The 15,391-nt window shown below is 42.0% G+C and overlaps 1 protein-coding gene across 5 annotated transcripts in view; it reads right to left on the reverse strand.

Annotated features, from left to right (window-relative positions):
• The window catches only part of STUM (stum, mechanosensory transduction mediator homolog), a 46,864-nt gene that overhangs the window by 30,596 nt on the left and 877 nt on the right, over window positions 1-15,391 (reverse strand). The window lies entirely within an intron of this gene.

Below are 15,391 nucleotides of genomic sequence, written 5' to 3' on the forward strand. Positions count from 1 at the left end.
CTTTGCATTCACCTCTGCAATTTGCTCTGTGCTCTTCTGAGCTGTCGCATCTGACAGAAAGCAAGACCCGATTTGGGGTGGGAAGAGGACTGGATGGAGTGAAAATTGTGATTAATTCTCCTTAGTACTCATTGAACTAATACTGATCAAAATACACAGAGAAAAAAGGTCAAACAATAGAACAATACAGGGGTGCAAGTACCACTTGTGGTGTAGGAAATTCCTTGAATCTTAGAATACCTGGAGGAAGAAAGGGGTATCTGGAGAAGGTACAGGTGCATTTGCTGATGTCTTGGCTGGCTGCACAAAGCAGAACCTGTGTGGTGCTGTGGGAGTTCAGTCTCATCATTCCCAGACAAGTTACAAATCATACAAGGCAGGCACAGTCTGCATCATCCATGGGATCCATGTGAAACATCCCATTTCTAGATCTGGGATTAAGGCAATGCAAGTCTATTGGAAAAGTACTTTTTGTTTTCCTGTTAGTGAAAATTAACAGCTGAGCCAAACTGCTCAGCAGGGAGAGAGCACAAACATAATTCTTACCCTTCTCAAACGTCTGGCCCTAAACTATTTATAATCATTCAAAAAATGTTTTTAACATACACAAGTAACTGCATCTATTTTTCTACTTAGTCTGTTTTAAGCATACTGTCTCTTCTCTCATGTCCATACAGACCAAGAGCAGCACTTCATCTAGTTCTCTTTATTTTAGCATCTCATAAGTACTAATGGTACCCCAGTGTATGTCTCTGTAATTACACATGGCCATGTTCCCTTGCTTCTGTTGAAGAATGATAGAAGGAAGGCAGAGAAAGAGCATGGACCTTTGAAAACACATAGGCACCAAATTCCTACTGAAATCAAGGAATTCCAGGCTATATCATGCCTCAGGCCATAGTGAAAGAGCCATTGGGTTGCTCAATCAAATTCTGGCTTTCCTAGTTGAGCCTTGCTGCCCTCCATGGGTTTGGCTATAAAAATAGATTAGGATTACAAGTATGGACCAGAAAATAAGTGTTACAGAATATTATAGAATGTTCATCTGAAATGTCTTTCCCATGCTGTCATATTTCTTCCTGATTAAGCAATGCTAATGACATCTAATCAGGATTTTTATGACCTGAGGAAAGCAGAACTGATCCAATAGTGTCCCATCAAGTGTCTATGCTGTGCAGCTATATTAGAACTTAATAGACTGAATAGGAACAGTGGCCAGGCAATTAATTTCTTCTTAGTATAGGTTATAAACCTGTATCAGAGTCAACAGAAGGGAACACATATCTGTGTCACAGCAGGTTCACTGCAAAGTCTTTCCAGAGCTCTCCTAAAGTTGAACTTGGCTTTAACTGTGGCTTTGCACTGTGTTTTTGGTAGATGGTTTTCTCTGTTTTTTCATGATGTGAGGTGCTGTCACCTGCAGCCAAGATCAAGGGACAGATGCTGTTTGTAGAATTGCCACAATCAAGTCTCAGATGGATATGTCAGTGTTCCAGAAGAGTGAGAAGGGAAACCTTTCTACATCAGTCATCACAACCAGGGATTACGACTTGGCACCATCCTGGCTGGCTGGGGTGAAGTGAGGAGAGGCAGCAGCCAGTTCTCAAGAGTCCTCAGGGCTCACCTGTCAGCCCCACTGGTAAATTTAGGAGCTCTCAACGCTACTGATATAGAGCATGCAAGGACCTCTCTCCTGTTTTCTACCCCTGAGAGGAAGGAAAGAAACATTGTGAGCAACCAGCACATCCCTTAAGGAAGAACTCTAATTATCACTGTGAGCAGTGCTGAGAGAAGCGTTCCATGGTCAGCAAAGCCCTCAGGACTTTCAGGCTGTGCTAAGGAGGGAAGCTATGGAAGAGCAGGACAGAAACTGGTGATGTGCTGTGCTGAGCTGCCCATGGCTGGCTGACACACACTCACCCAGCCACTCCCACTCCCAAAGGCCAGAGGGAAAAACAAGCCTAAAAAAGTTTGTGGGTCAAGATAAAGAACAGCAGGATCACTTGCCAATTATTGTCAATTGTGAAACAGGCTGGACTTGGGGAAAATCAATTTATTGCAAATCAAAATAGGTTTGGATAGTGATAAATAAAACATGACCCTTGCCTCTTAATTTTCACTCCACTCCCAGATTCAACTTCACTCTTTCATTCCCAATTTCTCTTCCTCTGCCCCACTCTGAACAGTGCAGGACGGATGGGGAGTGACAGAGGATTAATGGTCAGTTCGTAGAAGTTTGTCTCTGCCACTCCTTCCTCTTGATGCTTTTCCCCTGTTCTGGTGCCAATTGTTCCACAGGCTGCAGTCCTCTGGGGTAAATCTGCCCTAGCACGAGCTCTCCACAGGCTGCAGTTCCTGCCAGGAGTACCTGTTCCAGCATGGGCTCTCCGTGCACATCTCTCTGGGATGTTCTCACAGATGTGTCCCCCTCCCTCCCTCTCAATATCACACACTTTGGAGAAGAGCTATCAAAGAGCTGCACTCTGTAATGATGGAAATTATAGAAATTGTACAGTTTTATGTTGAGCACTCACAAGAAAGAGAGTTCAGGTCTGAGCTTCAAAAATGCACAAATTCCATGAGACACAGCAGATGTGTATGCATGAGGAGACAGCACGGAGGTCAGAACTACTTCAGTTCTTGTAAGGACGAAATGAGATCCAGAAAGATGTGTGGGCAATGCCTGAAATGTTTTGAAACTATTGAAGCAAATGCCTTATTCTGTGAACCAGATAATGGGTAGCTTTCATCTGACCTAACTTTGGATATCTGCAAGGGAGGTGTCTTGATCTGAGCCACTTACCCTTTGGAGGCAAAAAAAAAATTAAAAATAAAAAGAGATGGAGGCCCCCAGAGGGTGTGATTCACTTAACCCAATTTAAAGAGATGAGTCACATGCTGGTAGTACCTAATTCCTCCCCACACATTATAAAGGCAACCAACTCAGGTGCACAGGTTACATGAACCCCATCTAATCTGCCCAATAAATATGTTTGCCATTAATTTATTTTGATTAAATAATACTAATAAAAACTCTCCTGCTTTGGTGTATCATCCAGCTCATCAACTCCTTTAGGAGGAGCTCTTCCTACAGGCCAGTAGGATTTTACTCTGTGTGTTACAGTTCCTCTGAAACTTCCGGTACTGACAGTGTGAGGCACAACAGAGCAGAACCTTGTTCTGCAGGACTCCTGTGCCCTCAGTGCAGAAAACAGCCCTGTTACTATGGATATAGGAGGAAGGCAGGACCTAAACTCTGGTTTATGGTAATACCAATGCACCTATTTTTAAATAATATTTTACTGCTCATCCCTGTTGATAAAGAGAAGTGGAGTTCTTTGTTCTGATCATTACAGTTGATCAAAATGACCTTGTTGTTGCCTGGAGGCTTTGCAATGCTGATGAAATGTTCCTGCAGCAGCAGGAAGACATCTAAATTTGATGTTTCTAGCTCTTTTCATATTGCTTTTCTTCTGGAGGCTATCTTTTTACAACATGACAGCGTTTGCAGGGCTCAGATGAGCCCTGTTGCTAAGAAACAAGTCCCAACTGTGCCTTTAAAACTCTGTCTTTAAACATACAACACAAAGAAATGTTTTTCTTTTCATTACACTGTATTGCATGTTTTTATTAGGACTTCTTTTAACTTGGATCTGACTCTTGGGGTTACATTTCTATCACAATCTTCTGGGAGAGGACCTTTTCTTTTTCCATTGTCTATACAGTGCCATGGTCACCTACATAGTTGCATAAATAATATATTTTAAAACAGTATTATTTAAAGGTCACAGTAAGGCCCCATTTTGCACACACTTGCCATGCAACCAAGAAGGAACACAGAACCTACTTACTGCAAATATTGGTTAATACTGAGCTACAAAGCGCAGTATAAATCAGTGCTCTTGCAAATGGCAAGTCTGGGATGCATCTGTGCTTGCCTGGCTTCGGGCTTTGGTGTGGGTTTTCTTTTTTGTCATATACCAACTAAAACATGCTGAAGCCCCTCCTATGTATGCAAGAGAGTTTGTGCCTCCCACAGGCATAAGGCAAATCACAGAAACATGTGAGGGAGTAACCAGCACATCCAAACTAAAACCTGCTTTGTCCATCCTACCTTTTTACTGTGTTTTCATTAATGCATGCACAAAGACCTCTCTTCTCAATGAACACAGAGTCCAAGAGTGATGGCAGTAGTATCCATTAATAACAGTTTTCCTGGAAGAGGTCAATGGAAACCAAAGTGTGGCTGCATTATTTGAGGCGCTGAATTGCAAGAAGTCCACGTAGATTCTCTCACCAGTTTTGCCACTGACTTCCTGGACAATCTGGATATTTCCCCTGAATTCTCCACTCAGAGAAACTCACTCTCCAAGACAGAAAGTCTTAAGTGTATGACATAACTCCTCCTCCATATCATAACCTTCCCTTTCTGGATCATAATAGGGCTTGAGTGTAGTCTGCACCTCAGAGTGCTACTGAAATAATAATGCTGTGTTTATGTGGCACTTCGGGACGTTGTTTAGGGCTGGCTGTGATGGGTTAATGATTGGACTCAATGATCTTAAAGGTCTTTATCAGCCTAAATGATGCTATGATTCTATGAAAACACTGCTTGGCTACATACTTGGCACTTCTCACACCAGTAAATAGAGAACTTCTGAGGAAAGACTTAAAAATCACAGTCACTGGAGTAAGTAATCATACCATATAGGTATCTTTCCTTTTACAAAATGTACTGAAGAACATTTACTAGTGTGTGATGAAGTGTCATAAATATTTAAAACAAACCCACATTTGTAAAGGAGAAAGGAGATTAAGTTTTATGATGCAGCATAAACCAGATTTTTAGCTTTGGCTGTGGCTAATTTGGGAAATACAATTCTCAGTGAGTATCCAGCTTGGTACTACAACTTGGGAAGAGCCTTCCCTGGTTTGAAGGGCAAAGAGCTCAGCTCTGCAATTCTTCTTTACAGTAAATAATACTGATTATTTTATTTATTACACAGGAGCAACCTCAAGGGGCCAGCTCAATGTTACTAGAGCAAAAGAGGCAAGCAGGGATGAGACAAAATAGTTCTGGAGGCTCAATACCGCATTGCTCTCTAAGTTGTGGGTTCACAAATCTGACAAAGGAGGTAGGCTTGCAGTGGGAACATTTTATCTGTTTTGCACTGATTCATATGATGGGTTGGTGTTCCAAGCAGTGTGACCTGGGAACTACAGAGCAACTGGGAAGGGGACACCCTCTCTGTGCAGTTCTGCCTTGGCACTAAATGAGCACTGAAAGAACATCTGGTGGATTGAAAGCACTGATGTGAGACCAGAACACAGACACACACATATTGTACCAAAAATACCATGTTTTAGTTAATAATACACAGAACAAAAGTCTTTTATTCTTTGTGTCAGTGCAACTAAGGGTGGCCTGTTACCATTTAATCATCACAGCCTCAGTAAAAGAAGGGTTCCCTGTGTAATTGCAGAGCAAGAGTGGCTCCCCGGAGCCTCTGCTTGGTCTAAAATCCATTCCCAGCTCCACCACAGGCTTCTAAGTATCAGCTGCACACAGCACAAGGAGAAAAATCCTGCTTTGAACTTCACTGCCTTGAATTTGCCACCCAAAGTGGAAATCCTGAGGCTTAGCTCTGACAGAAATGAGCGTTTGCTCATTGGCGCTGTCGTGCGCAAGGCGTTGTTTGGGTCAGGATGGGCTGGTGCCACCGACTGGCTGAGCCCAAAGCCACTCCATTCTGCTCTCCACACCCATGGTTTGGCTCAAGCTCTGCCCTGCATGTGTGCAGCTGTCTACACCTCTGCAGTGTGGGTGGAAAGACACACAGACATTTTGCAGCAATGCGTGACGTAGGGGGTTGGCTCTCCAGGCACAAAAATCAGCTCCCCACCTACAGATGGCCAAGAAAACAAGAACCAAGGTAGGTTACCTCAGGAAGTCAGCTCCTAAGGGGTGTTAGGAGACTCCATTTCCACAGTGTTTTTGTGGGATGTGTGGGGGACTGAGTGAAATAAGTACTCAGATGCAAGTCAATGTATAAAATTGCATTCTGACTTTTAAAAGAGAAAACAAGAGACTCTTTTTATACCCTCAACTGACAGTACCTGCAATCCCTGTGCTCTTTTACACGAGACAAGAAACCATCCCACCAGCTCTCTGCAGCCACAATGAAATTTCAGTAGGAGGGGAAAAAAAAAAATCCCATGATGCTGAGTCTAAAATATTGTTTTTAAAAAAGTTTAGTTCTTGTTTTGTAAAACATTTTCTAAACCTTCCCTAGCATTGATCAGTTTGTCAGATGCAGAGCTAAAGCAGAAAGACATGCAGCAAAAAAAATCATTATCAGATTTGTACTGCAGATAGGAAGATTTGGCAATGCTTTCACAATCAAACAGATCAAGAGAGGTAATTTAATGGCCCAATCCAGAGAATCCACACTCATCAAATTTTCTAACTACACTGGAAAAAATGTTCCAAGTCTTTCAGTGGATTACTCAGTAACTATTCTGGTGCAAATAAGTTTTGAAAGGGATCTGATTTGTTTCACTCATTTCAAAAAGACAGAAGGAGGATATGGGGAAGTCGTGCTGATCCCTCAGCCAGGGAGGGATTTTCCTGTGGCTACACCTCACAAATGTCTCAATCTTTGAGCTTTCTCACCATCCTAAATCCTTTGTGAAGCCCTTCCATTAAGACAGCAATTCCAGAGTGTGTTGCAAGGCAATGAGAGTTGTATGCCCTTACAGCTGCTTTGTGTGTGTAGATCCAAAAAGGTCCAGCTGTAATTTTAGCCAGAATTTAGTCTTAACATTGGCTCTTGGAACCAATTTTCAGTGGAAACTTGAAGTTTTCTCACTCCAAAACAGTGTTCACAGGAAGACATGAAAACAAAAATCTAATTTACAGGGAATATAAATATATATAACTTGATCCACAATCTTTATTTTTTCTTACTATAATGAACTTGTCCTGACCACTCCCAGTGAGAGGTCTGACTCTCTGGGCCTCTCTGCATTGTCATTTCTGTGGTGCCAAGTTGCCATCTCCTTTCCCCACACAGCATAGCAAATACAATATTGGATAGTCACATCCAAAATATGATGTTTATGGAAATCAAATTGTCATGGCAACAGAAGAGGTCTTGCAAGTATTTTAAAAATAGCAGATTAACAAAACAAATTTATGAAATCTAAAATCCATTCTTTTATGAATGCTCTCAAACAGATACAACAAATGGTTTTCTGCCTACAGGAGGCTTTCCTTTAATGCCATGATCTCAATTCACCATAGTGGCATATGTAATAGGTATGCATGCAAATACATATTTGAAACTTAAACCAGTGAAACAGTTTCAGCTGGACAGTGTCATACTAATGTGATCATTAAGCTTATTTCAGGTAAAATATTTTCACAAAAACATCATGATTCATACTTCACGAAATTACTGAAGTTTTTAATGTAGTGAACTTGTGGCTCATTATAGTCTGTTTTTTAGTCTACAATAAATCTCAGTTCTTCAAAGGTTTATTAACACTAACACTTAGTAAAAATACACACTTTTTTAAAAGAGCATTCTTATTTGGTCCACTTGAATTTTTTTCCCCAACACAACCACAAGATTAATTTCATCATTTAGCCCTTTCGCGTTCTTTACAAACTTTTTTGTGTTTTAACTAAAACAAAATTATTATCCACAATCTCAATGCATTTTTAAGTTTTGTGTGAATATTCACCAGTGCTTGTGGCCAGCTGAGAATTCAGCCCAGATAAACAACAACCTGGTGAGAGGCTGGATAATGATCTGTCACGTTTAAATTCACGTTCCCAAAGATGACCTTGGTCCCCTGCACAATTCCTTGTATAAGCATTATTTCTGAAGCTGGAAAGGTAGTAAAGGATGAACCCCGGAAGAGAATGTGGTTATGTTTCCAAGAGCTCCTCTATTGATTGTATTCCCCATTTCCTCTAACAAGATTTGACCATGATCCACTCCAGGCATATCCTTTGGGTATGTTTATACTGAGATTTTTAATTTAAGTTAGTATATTGCCCATCAGTTTTCATCAACCACCTAATTTATATTTACTGTATTTCATGATGCTATGCTCAAAGACGTGGATGTCCATGGTTTTGTCTAATATGGAAGCACTGTAAATTAGTTAGTAATGTATCCTCTTTTTTAAATTTAAAAGCTCAGTATAATATTACCATTTCCCAGTGCTGAAAAACCATGACTCAGATTCTCCAAAACTGAGAATTTAAAAAAAAAAAGGCAATTCATTCTTTCTTCCCACCGCCTCCTTTTTTCTTTTCTTTTTTTTTTCACTTTTGAGACAGGATCATTATCTTCAAGTCCTGCTCCACAGCCCTAAGAGTTACATTTTTTCCTTTCCTGCAAGCAAAGATTCTCATCTAATCAAGGGCCTCAGGGGACAAGGTTCTAAAGAAACACCAAATATTGTGTGATTCCAGGTGGCAATGCTAGGCCTTTTGAGGAGCTGTCAAGTAGTTAGAGAAAATTTGCTTGGTCTGTAACTCCTTTGGAATGGAAACACTGAGTTTGAACTGCCTTCATTACAAAATCTGCATGGCTGAAGGAAGGAGGGTTGAGAGCAGCTTCTAAGTGGTAAGATGGAGAGAGAACAAACTGTGGAAATTAGCATTTTAAATCAAATATTTGCGTTCTGCCCATTTATTTTTTCCTTGACTCCCCACAGAATGAAACCTAAGTTTATAACATCAAAAATCAACAAGTGAAATATAACTAGATAGAATGGCATGTGATTATTTTTTTTTCAAGTTTTTACAGCATTTTCATTTTGGGTCTCCCTAGATAACATAAATGCTTAAAAACCCTGGGAAGGGGAAGAGGGATTAACTTCTTCCCTTAATGAAAAACCTCCTTATCTTCAGCAGAATGAGGAAAAGTCAGGTTTCACATTCCTCAGGTTTCACAAGTCTCTAAAGCAAGGTCAATGACACAAACTCTTCTTACTGGTGTGAGGCTGGGCCCTGAGCCTGTCAGTGTTTAAAAGCCATTTGAACAATGGCTGTAATAATATGCTTCAACTTAGTCAGCCCTGAACTGGGCAGGCAGCTGGACAAGATGATAATTGTAGGTCCCTTCCAAATGAAATCATCTATTCTGTTTTGTCTTTGACCAGCATCTTTGCAGAGGGCTACATCCACTGTGGTGCTGCCACCGTGTCACTTTAAAGTTGTAAAGTTCTACAGTGAAGGCAAGTCCTAAGACAGGAGAAAGGATGTTATATGTCAGACTCATTTTACCTTATCACAAACCTTAGGACTATTTTAGAATCCCTTTACCTTCCAATCATTTGTTTCTCCACAAAATTCAAAACAGGATGCACTAAAATTCACCTTTGTGGCAGACACTGCAGGTATAATTGTGTTCAGGGTCCTGCACACAAGGGTAAAGAAGAGCCTGAGGAACCTGGCTTCTGCTTCCTGATCCTCTCTTTATGATCCTGAACAGTTCAGAAACTCTCAAAGTCCTTTTCATGGTGGGGAGATTAAATGGCAGTGAGCTGCTGCAGGCAATGGTGTTTTATCAGGCTTTGTAAATCTCTCCAACACCCACTGATTCAGAGCAGGAGAAAATTCACTTGCTTCCTGCTATCCAGACTAGGAAAAATTCACCTATCCAAAGCACTCTTCTCATCCAAGTTACTTTTATCTTCAAATCCTTTCACTCATTTTCTCCCTTGCTGCAAGAAATTTCAGTTCTTTTGCCTTCTCACTGAACCTTTGCAAAGATTCTTTTCTCCTGTACTTTGTTGTACTTTTCTCCTTCTGGACTCCTTCTCTGTTCCTCTCCACATCACACTCTTCATCTGGAACAGCATTCTATCCACCTTAAAATTCAGCTGGTTTACTTGGCCATTTAACAGCTCTTCTATGCTGTCTGCTCCCACCTTCACTTTTAATCTTCAAGTACATCTGTGCAAACTGCATTAAATGACAAACAAGATTACAAGATGCTGAGCAAACCCTGTCTCCTTGTGTGTTCATTAAGTAATGAATACCTCCAGAGAGCTGCTTCAACAACAGCACTGAACAAAAACCACTGAACAAAGACGTCCCTGGCCATTTATTTTGTCTTCTATTTTGGTGAAAACAGAAGGCATGAGGGAGGAGGAGAAACTTGTTTGCATTTTAGCTGGTCTGGCACGGACAGCAATTCAAAGGCTGCAGCAATGGCTTAGTGCACAGCTTGACAGCGAAATGAACCAAAAAGTCATTTTAAATGCAAGTAGAGCTCAACAGCTGACTTCTACCAACTGTAGCAAGTGAGGAGCAAAAACTAACCAAAGGACAGAAACAGTTCTAAATATTTGGACTGTGACTTGAAGCTGTGGTCATGAACAAGGCACCGGAGAGCTTTTGCCGTGTGTGCCCATAACTGCAAGGAATGGCATGGGAGGAGGATGAGTATGACAGCACATACACGTGACCATCATGGCTGGGCAGACAAATTCAAGGGAAGAACCCAGTGTTACACTCAGGAATGGGAAGAAGAGGAATATATGAAGTATTCAGGAGAGTACAGGCAAAGCAGAAAGCACTTTCTGCCTAAAATGCAGCAAAGTGTGCCATTCAACACTGGATTGAACTGAGGGGCCACATCAGGTCCCTCAGCAGGTAAAACACCTTTTTTTTCTTTTTATTTCTGACCAGAGGCACTAGGTGAAGTTATCTCAATCAAGGAGCTACAAAGTTGAAACACTTCAGCATTTATTCAGATCACTAATTACCTGTAAACCTCTTGTGAGTTTTCCAGGATTGATCATCATTTGAAGTGGTCCAGACACTTCATGGAACAAAAATATTCCAGACTACCCAGTGGTGGTAAGATTGTGGCATGACTGTTCAATACCATCTGCCAGGTAAGTTATGATACAATAAGATTTCTCACTTAAATCTGTGTTATAAAAAGAAAATAAATGAGGAGTTTAATGGCCTTCTACATACTGAAAAGAGCAAAGACCTGCAGGTGCAGAAGCCTCAGATTCAGCTGTTCTTGTGCCCAACTTTACGTCACTGTGAGGATAATCTATAGCTGATACCACTGGTACCAGTAATGGAGCAGTAAAACCGGGATGCACACATTTTATTGCAGGTCTCATTTCCCACCTTGCACAAGCACAAATCACCATAAAGAACTTCTTGACCTTTTCAGTGGAAAATACAACCCCTGTCAGAGTGAAGCCTACTGGCAATAGGTTGGCTTTGTTTAATTATGCTCCCATGAAGAAACAGCTTGTTTCTGCACACTACCAGCATCACAGGCTGAAAGGCAATGTTAGCTAAAAAACTGCAGCAGTAAAGTTCACAAACACAAATTCACACAAACAACTCTAGAAACCCTTTGTTTTCCACAAATGAGCTTATAAATCACACAGATTCGTTGGTTTGCATGTTAAAAAGGAAAAAAAAAAAAAAGATTAAGCGATCATAAATACCAAAGGGAGTTGGAGATTTTAAAGCACATATGTGTGAAACCCCAAATTTCTTTTTTGCACTGTTTGCTATACCATAAATAAGAAAATGTGTTTTTTCCTTTAAATTCTTTGTTTCAGTAATGAAGGCAATGGATGTTTGCTTGAGGCATCTATATACCATTTCAACCAAAACAAATAAAATAGGTACTGGCAATTTTATGCAGATCTTATCCCTTCAACTTTCTTGAGTGTTGTATCCTGTACTTCTATTCAGCTCTTTGGAGGACTCATTCTGCTCAGGAGAGCCTTGCTTTCTAATGAGAAGATTCTTGGCTTCTATAAATCAAGTATTAAAGCCACATTCACACAGCTGAAGGTGCAGTGCTTGAACTCTCTCAAGACTGAATAAACAGATGGCAGAAGACTCGTGATACGGAGCTGACACACCCAGGAACAGGAGCGCTGCACTGTGGTACCGTGGAAGAGAGAAGTTCAGTGGGCTGGGAGCCACCCCTCCTTTCTGTCGCTGCTGTGAGAGGCTGTCACTCCTGAACTTCTCCACGGGCTATTTCATGGCACAGGGGTGGCTGCTCTCCTATCCCGCACTAAAATCATTTTATTCTACCTATTTCAATTACTCCCTGCACAAAAACAGCATGCACGTACAACGCAGGCTGTGGTCCAAAAGTCCACCCCCTTCCCGCCAGGAGGGATTAATCTCGGAGAATATCTCAGACTTTCAGATAATTTCACTCACTTCTCACATTTCCCTTAAATCCCCCCCCTTCGTTTACCCCCTCCCACACACGTGATGTCGAGAGAAGGAAGAGCAGAGAGGAAGGAGGGCAAGATTCCCATGTATCAGCTCCGGGAGTGACAAGGAGCCGGATCCTCTCCCACGCTGACTGGCACACGGCAGCTCCGGGAGAACACAGTCTGCCAGCCCAAGGGCTCGGCCAGCGCTCTCCCATCTGCAGCGCTGCGGGCTGGGGGCTCCGCTCGCTCCTGCCCAGCCCCACAGCCCCTCCCTCCGCTGGAGCCACATTCCCCGCTCCCCTGAGCTCCCCTGAGCTCCCCGGAGCTCCCCGGAGCTCCCCGGAGCTCATGGCTCATCCGGCCCTCATGCCTCAGGGATGCTGCACAAAGCCCCAGGCAGAGCAGAGCTCCGGAGCCGCAGCGCTGCTGGCCACGGCACGGTGACTCCTCCCTCTTCTTCCTGCCCACTCTTTCAGGAACCTGAGCTTGGGACACCTTCATCCCAGCTCAGCCCTGCAGCCCCGAGAGACACACGGCAGAAAGACGGCACTGGAACATGGAGAACTGATCCAGGACATTTCCAAGTGGTCGCGGCTGTCACAGCCAATGGAAGGAATGTGTCGTTTCAAGGCTGTTCGGCAAAACGGATTAAAGTAGTGGGCTAATCAAGATTTTTTTACACTGCATTTGGTCTGAATTTTAAGTTTTGGCAAGGCGAAAGTTAACATATCCCCTGGTATGAAAAAATACCTATAAACTACATCTCTTGTAAAGTGTGGAATGAGTAGTTAAAACCCAGTTTACAATGCGTCTTAAAACCTGCAGCTCTAGGTTATAAAACTCTGAAAATTAACCAACTGAAAATAATAAACTGACTGTAAACAAAAAGAAAGTGTTACCTCTCCTGTCCAAATAGAGTACTACTGCAAAACATTAAAAGCACCAAGGGAAAATAAACCAGATATTTAAAATTCTTATATTTCGCCCTTACAGGTGTCTTCTATATCAGAGGAAAGATAATTTAACTGAAAAACAGAGGTTTTCAGATGGTGAGAGAATACCCAAGGATTTGGAAGCCAGCATCAGAGTGTAATTTCTATTTGGAAATCACTGCTCTGAGGCACAGGGCACTAATGAAATACACAGTGCACCAGTCTCCAAGCAGTGGAAAACTTGATTTATTCAATGTTGTCCATTTGCTTGTCTGCTCTGGTGGTCTCTGACCCTTTGCAATTGCACTGCAGAGTCTACACAGAAATGACAACTACATGCAAAAGAGATGAAGGATGAATTTAGGGACTGAGAAATAGAGGACTTCCATTAACACCTAAACATAGTCACACCCTCCAACTAAGCAGGCAGAAATATAACAGTGAGCCTGTGAAACAGCATTTTAACATGTTATCAATCTGGACTACAAGAATTGGTGGGAATTTTGCCATTTACTTCACAGGGAACAGACTCACATCCTTGATGTGAATACTTCACACCACTGCAAATCTTCTCTATTTTACAAGCGTTGCTCAGCATATTGAGATGGCTGAAGTGCACAAACGACACAAAATCTCTTTTTACCTTGAACATTCCTGCCAGTGGATTCGTAATCCTCCTGTTTCCCCTCATGTGTGGGCTATGTGATACATGACAGGATATGGCTGAGATTGTAAATAGCTGTATTCTAGTCAGGTGTGTCATCTCAGACTAAGTTTTCTCTCAAAATGCATGTGATATTAGCAGCTTCATTAACAGAATCATTCATTTATATACAAACTAAATGTCATGCTTTGCATACTGAGCTTGGGATGCATCTCCAAAACACTGCATTTTGCCAGGCTGTGGGGATGCCACAGGGAAGGATTCCTTTACATTTGTAGTTTGTTTGGTTTGCTACTTTTGCAACAGGGTACCAGGACAAGCAGTGGCACAGCCAGCCGGATCGTACCACTGAAATTAGTGCATCAAAAGGCCAAAAAAATTTAAAAGAAGCCCTTTGCCTGTTATAAAAAAAAGCAAATAGAATTAAAAATAGAATTAAAAACCATTCCATGCTGGTCCAGCCTGTCAGTGGTTGCACAACCAACACAGCTGCATAGTCCGGATTCAAATCCTGAGATTCCAACCAGCATGGACTGGGAGCCCTGAACATTCCCAGTGTTCAGGAAGTGCTGTCTGCTGTCCTTCCTTAGGCACCTTCGTACAAGGGAAGGCACAACACTGGCTACCCCCACAGACACACAGCAGCACCCAGAGAAGAACTCCGGGCAGAGAACCACACATCAAGCCAATTTCGACATGGGGATGGCTTATGGGGATCTCTCCTACTGGGATGAAGGGAGAACACTGAGGTGTTTTCTAGTGTGCTCTGTGAAGTGTCAGATAATTTGGATAAGGAAAAGGGTGTGGTAAGAGAAGCTTTATCCTTATATATCTACAGTGAAGATGTGGTGTCTTCAATGCCAACAGAAAACACTCGCATTGAAAACTCTGGTTTTGAACTTCTCTCTCCAAAGTGGGAAACTAAGCCTCAGGAAACCTAAAGCCCCATGACAGAACTCAACTCTGTTGAGTTTGATTCATCGCTCAAGGTTCTTCAGGTGGCTGCACACAAGGAATATGCAAACAACACACCCGAGCACAATGGATTGCATCTGGAAGCACACATTTGTTCCACAGGAAAACTCAGAGGTACTTCAAAAGGTGCACATTTTCCTCTGGAATACATCCACAGGTTCAGAGAAAAGATGCTGGAATAGAAATGGCTTCTACATGTTGCACACACTATCCCGCCCACACTTGGGTAGTACTTTAATCAGAACTTTAAGGATTTCGGATTTGTTAAATATCAAGCCACCTAAAGCACATGAAGGAATTAAAGGCAGGCAGTAGCTCTTTAAAAGCAGGGCTAGGTGGAGGATACTCCCATATCACAAGGAAGGCTTGTGTGGTGGCCACAGTAGCAGAAACAGCAGCCAGAAACGGACTATGAGAGACCTGAGGTATGCATTAATGAGTTATGGATTATTTTGTTTGGTTTTGGTTTTTTATTTATGTGGTTATTTTGCTTTTAGCTAGAATGTTGTATTTAGCTTGGTATTCCAGGGGCTTTTGTAGTGTTCAAACTCTAAGCTCCTCTTGCAGTAAGCAGTTCCTAATTCAAGTG

Source organism: Parus major, chromosome 3 (assembly GCF_001522545.3).
Source record: "Parus major isolate Abel chromosome 3, Parus_major1.1, whole genome shotgun sequence".
In the NCBI taxonomy this organism is placed as follows: Eukaryota; Metazoa; Chordata; class Aves; order Passeriformes; family Paridae; genus Parus; species Parus major.